Source organism: Phalaenopsis equestris, unplaced genomic scaffold (assembly GCF_001263595.1).
Source record: "Phalaenopsis equestris unplaced genomic scaffold, ASM126359v1 Scaffold001174, whole genome shotgun sequence".
NCBI classification, from domain to species: domain Eukaryota; kingdom Viridiplantae; phylum Streptophyta; class Magnoliopsida; order Asparagales; family Orchidaceae; genus Phalaenopsis; species Phalaenopsis equestris.
The window spans coordinates 536,938-544,809 of record NW_018165613.1 but is presented as its reverse complement, the minus strand read 5'-3'; positions in this window follow the sequence as shown (position 1 = coordinate 544,809).

Genomic DNA, 7,872 nt, shown 5'->3' with positions numbered 1-7,872 from the left:
CTATTAAGGAAATTAATCATATAATTCCATACATCACATTTTTCATATATATATATATAGAAAATAGGGATCATGTACCTATATAAGAAACCCTAGAAATTATGAAGAAATGTCATGATTCTAAATTTAGAGGACATTTTGGAGTTAATAGAACATCTTTTAAGATTTTACAATCTGGATTTCATTGACCTACTCTATTTGGAGAAGTGTATTTATATATAAAAACTTGTCATAGATGTCAAAAGTAGGCAATATTTCTGAGCATGATGAAATGCCCCTAAATTTTACTTTACAAATTGAGATTTTTGATGCTTGGGGTTTAGACTTTATGGGTCCCTTTGTAATATCATTATGAAAATTATATATTCTGATAGATATGCACTATGTTTTAGAATGGATTGAGGTCGTGGCTCTTCCAAATTGTGATGCTCAAAGTGTAGATAAACTCTTTAAGAAGAATATTTTTAGTAAATTTGATATGCCTAAAGAGAACATTAGTGATGAGGGGAGCCACTTTAGGAATAGAAAAATTGATAAATTAGTTAGTATAGGATTAAGTATAAAATTCTCAACACAGATCATCTATATATAAGTGATTTAACAAAAGTATCTAACAGGAAACTCAAAAGGATTTTATAAAAAATTATCAATCCTAGTAGAGAAGATTGGTCTTTGAGATTAGATGAAGAATTATGAGCTTATAGGACTGCTTATAAATCACCTATAAGAATGTCTCCATAAAGGTTCATATTTGATAAAGCTTGTCATTTACCAGTGGAATTAAAAAAAAAATCTTATTGGGATGTTAAGGAAAGTAATTATAATATGAAAGAAGCTGGTGAGAAAAGATTATTGCAGTTAACTGAACTCGAGAAAATTAGAAAAGATTTTTATGAAAATGCCAAGGTTTATAAAGAGAAAATAAAAAGTGGCATGATCGAAAGATTCAAGGGAAAGATTTTGAGCCTAGATAGGAGGTTTTATAATATAATACATGAATGAAATTATTTTCTAAAAAATTTAAATCGAGGTGTTTTGGGCCATTTAACATAGTTAAATTTTATCCTTTTTGGTGCAATTGATATTAAACATTCAAAGAAAGACAGAGTATTTAAAGTGATAGAACAAAGACTTAAACACTACTTAGGAGGAGAGAGACCATTGATAAATGAGGTCTTAATGTATACCTAGATTTATCGGGCTGATGACGTTAAATTAAGCACTTATTGGGAGGCATCCCAAGTTTATATTTATTTTTAGTGTGTTGTGTTGGTTATTTGTTGTGGTTTGGATTGTTGGTATTTTTGTGTTAATCTTTAGGTTTGTGAGTGTTTTGATTTGATTAGGATTATGTAGAGTGAGGGAGATGAATCCTTAGTCTTCTCATTTTAACTGGACTTTAGTATGTTCTCTAGAAGTAGAAGGATCAACCATATCCTCTACATCTTAGTTCTCAATGGAACTTAAGGATTTACTGGAGACATGATGAGTTTGGACATAGGAATGGTCCATCTCAGTTATTTAAAACATATTTTTGATCTTGTTCTTCTATCATGTTAGTTTAATTGACCAGCTATCTAAGAAACTTATGGATGATCTTTTCATTTAATTGCTAGTGGTAAGTATTTTATTGGACTGTAGTACATAGGGTTGGCAACACATAAGTCAATAGTAAATGTGCTATTTGGATCTAAATATATATACAAAAATATCAATAAGCATCTGAAAGTTAAATGAAAAGAGATTACATTGGAGATGAGGAAGTGGAGAAAGGAGATGTGATGAAAGAGAGGAAGAGGATTAGTTTATTCTTATTTTGATGTAAATGTGCTAGATTTTATTTTCCTATTATTGTTGTTGCTGATGTATTTTCAATTATATGTTTCTGACGTAATGGACATTATGTTTATTTTGGTTCTGTTGTTATTATACTCACTAGATTAATTTTTGTTATTGCTTTGGAGTAGTCTTTACACTTATCTGTTAGAATATTTTGAATGTTTCTATTGTAATTTCATTTTTTTCTTCTTACCTTTTTTAGTGGTAATTTAAGTGTTATTGCATACTTGTTCTTTCCTACTTATGTTTATTAATTTTTTTGATAGACGAATGTGGAAAAAGATATTTATGCATTATTTTCTCCTTACTTATATTCAAGTTTACACTATTTAATATATTAAAAATTAAGGGGAGAAAAAATTTTAAAAGCTTAACTTTATTTGTCCTCAATAACATACACTTAAATTGTTATGTTTGAAAAGGAAATAAGGTATGTGGTGTTGATATAAAATTATTGCAATTTTAAGAAAACAAGAACATAATATCATTATTTTAAATTCTATGTAAATGAGGCGGGCTAGTGCAAGGTTAACTTGTAGTTTAACATGTAGAAAAATAGTTTCATTATTTATTTTTGCAAGGAGTTATATAATTGTTTAACTAAGTATCCTTAGATAACACTTCTTAAGAACTAAGCCTCTATTCAAGACATAGCTTCAACAATTACATATTAAAGTTAAAGAGTGTGGTAGACATCACTTTAGAGAGTTGATAGTGGAATTCAAAACCATTAAAGGTCTATTTAGATATAATAATTGACCCAACTCGCACTTACACATATTTTTAATCTCCTTAATTATGCTAGAAAATATATCTCAATTTATATCTAGCAATTAGTGAGAACACTTGAAATGATTTATAAATTATATAATAGATTTTCACATTAGGGGTACTACGCAAGTATATGTATCGTTTCAAGTAATATATGATTTTCTTTAAAATCCCCAATATCAATCCCACAAGGAATGTGATAACATTTAAAATTAACTCACAAAAATTATGCTTAAATTATAATCTAAAAAGATTAAAGAATTAAAAGTTTTGCTTACCAAAAATTACTAATAAAAGAGCTTAAAAAGAAAGTAACAACTAAATGTAAAAGCTTAACAAAATATAACAAGTTTGGATATTATGGAAAAGCCTTTTCTCTTACAAAGAGATTTTAATCTATGTAGGATTCAAATGATTTAAGACAAAATTTTAGTATTGTGACAAATAGAAGCATGTCTTATTCTTTACCCCCTCCCGGTGCTTGCAAAGAACATTGGCTAACTTAAGGTTGATTCCATAACATCTCTACTCCACATCAGTGTTATCTAGCCTCTCACCTCTAGATGCCCCTGACCTATGCCATTGTAATGATCGAATCCCAGCGTCATGGTACTAAAACTTTGTTAACCTCATTTTTTGTTGATGTCTAGTTTTTGCTCTTTAGTATCCTAGGATCTAGCCATAGAACTTTCAAGTTGACTATTCCTAGAGAACTAGAAATGGACCCTCAACATTAGAAATTTCAGCTCTTCTTTGCTCAACTTAAAGTTCCACATCTTGGTCATAACCTCTAGCACTTAATAGTGTGGCCACTATGGGGGAGCTCAAGGAGAGTTCCCATAGGACTGCTTGACCCTGGATGTTGGTTAAGAGCTATTTCACTCACTTGCACTCACCTTCACTCACTTTCACTCACTCACTCATAACCCTAAACCTAACTTGTTGACTTTCATCCCTTGATCCTTTGGGAAACTCAGGTAGATGGTCCCCTAGACCCACTAGCCCTATGCTAGGGTTTAGATAAGACTAGTGCATAAAAGACCCAAATGAAGATTCCATTGGTCTGTGGCTCAAATCAGGATGATTGACACCTCAATTTCACCAAAACACCCAACTCGGCCTTTTTATCCCCAAAACCAACTTAAACCCTTCAATTGAATTCAATTTGATCTCAATTCTCCCAAATTTCCATTTAAAACTTAAATTCATCTTTTATATGATCAATCCAAATCAAATCTCAACTCAATTGACCCACATTTGAATCTAATTTCAACTTAAATCTGAAACCTCCAATTTTGCCCCAATTTGGCCATGTCTCCAAAAATCACCTAATGGAATACCTAAAGCCCAAAATTGAAACCCAATTATTGTTGAGAACACTTCATGGCAATCACCCACATCAAATTGGACCATCAATTAGGCCATAGCTAAACTCTAGCCCAACCCAAACCCAAGCCTAAACCAACATCCCCAAATTTGACTAGATGTCAAAATTCCTCAAATCGACCTTCAAATCAATTCAAAATCAATTCAAAATCACTCTAACTCTAAATCTTTTCTAAACCTCTCATGACAACCATCTACACCATCTTGATCAATTGAGCTCGAACCAAAATTTTGACGAAAATCGAGTTTGACGTGTTTTTTACCTGATCGTTAATGAAGTTGTCCGGATGACCCCATATGATGAAACGGACCTCGCCGATGCGTCCGAAATGTCGAAACTACCTAAGGAGGGCATCTATTTTGATGTGGTTCTGTGCACGCACAAATTGGGGAGTTGGATAATGAATATTATTAAAAAAATCTCTTTTTCTCTTTTCTTAAATCCCTAAATCCCAAGTTGTTTTTTCTCTCGCTCGGTCCGGCTTCTGTCTGATGACCGCATGTGCTCTACATGCGGTAGCAAATTAAAAAGTTACACGTGTAACGGTGGGCCCTCAATGAATATAAATAAGCAAAATAATAAATTGAAGGCGTGGCCTGACCCGAACCCTGCCCAACAATAAAAAAAATGTATATTTGGATCTATCGAATCCCGCCAAATCCAGAATTTTGATATTTTTGATCCCACCAAAAATAAAAAAAGAATATTGGTGCTTTTTCTGGTTTATGGATGTAGATATTTTTTATTTTTTTCATCTTTGTTCGTATTCGAGAGCTAGGGCAGGTTGTGTTAAATGGATTTCTCTGTCGACCAAGAAATCTTGATGGAATCTCAAAATGATTGCGAGAATGATGCCAATCAGCTTGGATTATTAGCTGCGGCCGGAAGCATTCCGCAGGTAATATAATTTCTTTGTTCAGGGTGGTTTTATTAATGGCTTCCAAATAATAGTATTACTGGGCTCGGATGGTGTGATTACTATATTATTTGATTACTAAGTTACTTTGTAGGTATTATCATTGTGTTTAAGTTGTCGTAATTGTATTATCCTTCCGGTATTATTGTGGTTGATATTGTCTTTTTTGTTTATTGCTTGCAAGGGCAGTTTGGTCTTATTTAGGTTTTATCATGGGTTTATTCCGGTGTTATTATGGTTGTATTATAGTAGTATTTATGCATTTTAGACTTTCAAGAATCTTTGTGTTATTATGGTATTATTACTATAGTATTATGGTTGTATTATGTAACATGGTGTTATTTATTCGGTATAAGTAGTGTTATTTTGGTGTTATCATGGTTTTATTATGCTAGTATTTTTGCATTTTTGGTTTTGAAGTATACTTTTGTGTTATTATGGTATTATTTATGTGGTATTAGGATTTCATTATGTATTATGTTGTTATTGATTTATCGTTTCATACCACCATGATTGCATTTACTAATTAGTTTTGTTGAAGCATTATTTTATCAATCTAATGGTGACATTGTTGAAAGTTGCAGGTCCCTAAGCCTTTAACTGTATGCATTGACCCAATTGCGGATATTTTGCTTCGCGTGGTGGTTCATAATGAGAAGGAAGTCTATGAAAATTATTGTGCATATGCACACCATATTGGATTCACTGTGCAAAAGGACCACGTTGGTTTTTGGCCTAATTCAAAAATAATTAAGATAAAGGATTTCATTTGTGGTAAGGCTGGTTTCAAGAAAGATTTGAATAACAATGTGGCGGTGAAGTACAGAAGAGGGGACAAGGACTGGTTGTCCAGCCATGATTCGATATACCGTTGATGTAGAAGGTAACTGGTCGGTTAAGAAATTTATAGAAACTCGTAAACATCCTTTGGCGGCAGACGATGACAAACATCTATTGCGTTCCAGCGGAAAAATGAGTGATGTCAGTGCACAAGTGCTCAGATCGATAACATAATCAGGGATCAGAACAAGCGATGCTTTTAGTTTTCTAGCTACAGAATTTGGGGGTGTTGAAAACCTTGATTGCACGAAGAGGGATGCTTATAATTTCATACAAAGAGAGAAAAATGGTAAGATTGAAAATGGGGATGCTAATTCTCTATTTAGATTGTTCACTGAGAGGCGAACAGAGGATACGATGTTTGCATGGGATGTTCAAATTGATGAGTCTGGTAATTTATTGAATTTCTTTTAGAGTGATGGGATATCCAGACTTGATTACAATTTCTTTGAGGATTTCATAATATTTGACACAAGTTATAGATTAAATAAATACAATTTATGTTGTGCTCCTATTGTCGGTGTGAACCACCACTAGCAGAACGTTCTATTTGGAGTTGGTTTTTTGTCAGATGAAATAGTTGAATCATTCAAGTGGCTATTCAAATCATTTATCTGGATTATGGACAACAAGCACCCGATGACGATATTTACTGATCAGGATCAAGCAATGGCCAGAGCTATTGAAGAGTGCCTTCCTCACATAAGACATAGATTATGTCAATGACAAATTTACAAGAAATTGTCTTCAAAACTACATTGTGGTGTAAGCACCAAGAAAGTCAATGAGCTTTTTTATAAATGCATGGCTAGGTGTAACTCTGAGGAGTTTGAAGAAACTTGACATACAATGATTAGGTCAGGAAATCTATATGAGAATGCTAATGCTTAGAATGCTTGGTTGAGTAGTTTGTACAATATCAGGCATAAGTGGTCAACAACTTTCAATAAGAAAATATTTGGGATGGGGATCCTTTCGACACAAAGAAGTGAGTCGATGAATAATATTTGTCATAATGCCTCCAAGCCAACAAGCACCCTCACTGAGAGTTTCTTGGGTTTTGAAAATGTCATGAAAGCTTGGAAAAGGAATGAGAATGATGAAGATTTTAAATCTGAACAGTCTGCAATTATCCCTACTGTAAGAAGTAGTCCTGTGTTGAGGCAAGGTGCTTTAGTTTATACGAGGAAGTTATATTCAATATTTGAAGTAGATACATGGTTTGTGTGGACTTGCTGTGAAGTGCTCAGCCACCGCAGATTTAGAATTTTATGTAAAAAACTTAGATAATGAGCACACAGTCAGACCGTGGATTGTTAAGGTCGATAAAGGTAATTTTGAAATTACATGCAGTTGTAAAAAATTTGAAATGATGGGTATATTATGAGCTCACACTCTAAGAGTGCTTAACCATGAGAATATAACAAAGATCTCTGATAAATATATTTTACTACGGTGGTCGATTCATACAAAGAGGGATATATATAACAACTATGGTTATAAACATTTGAAAGATTCGCAAACTTCTACAACTTGTTCGAGTGGACTCATATATTGAACACACGTTCATAAATTTACATACCGGATTAGCATATTAACACAAGGTAATGAACTTGCTGAAAAAAACGTGTTGGAAACATTAAGGAAACTAACACTTGAATCTGAAGCCATATTGAATGGGAGAGACCATCAGGAAATGCCAATGTCAAAGAAGAAAAAAACACTTAATAAACCACACAATTTGAAGGACCCAACGAAGATGCGGCCAGAGGGCGTTTCTAATGCTAGGTTAAAAGGCTTTTGGGAGTAGAATAACCGATCAAAAAGTAAGAATAAAAAATCACTATCGTGTAGTTAGGTTATATTCTTCTATTATTTTGGATGTACGCTGCGTTACAACTCACTAACATGACACATTATTTTACAGGAAAGGATAAAGAAGTTGGTTCAAGTCAAGAAACATTTCACCCATCAAACCCAAGCCATTTTTCAATGCCGGATCAATATAGTCAGGTACATAACTTAAAGTTCGAAACGTTTTATGATTTGTGATCTAATTTTAAATTGACATATGTACTTATATTCACATGTGATTGCTCAGAATCAGCATGAATTGCCT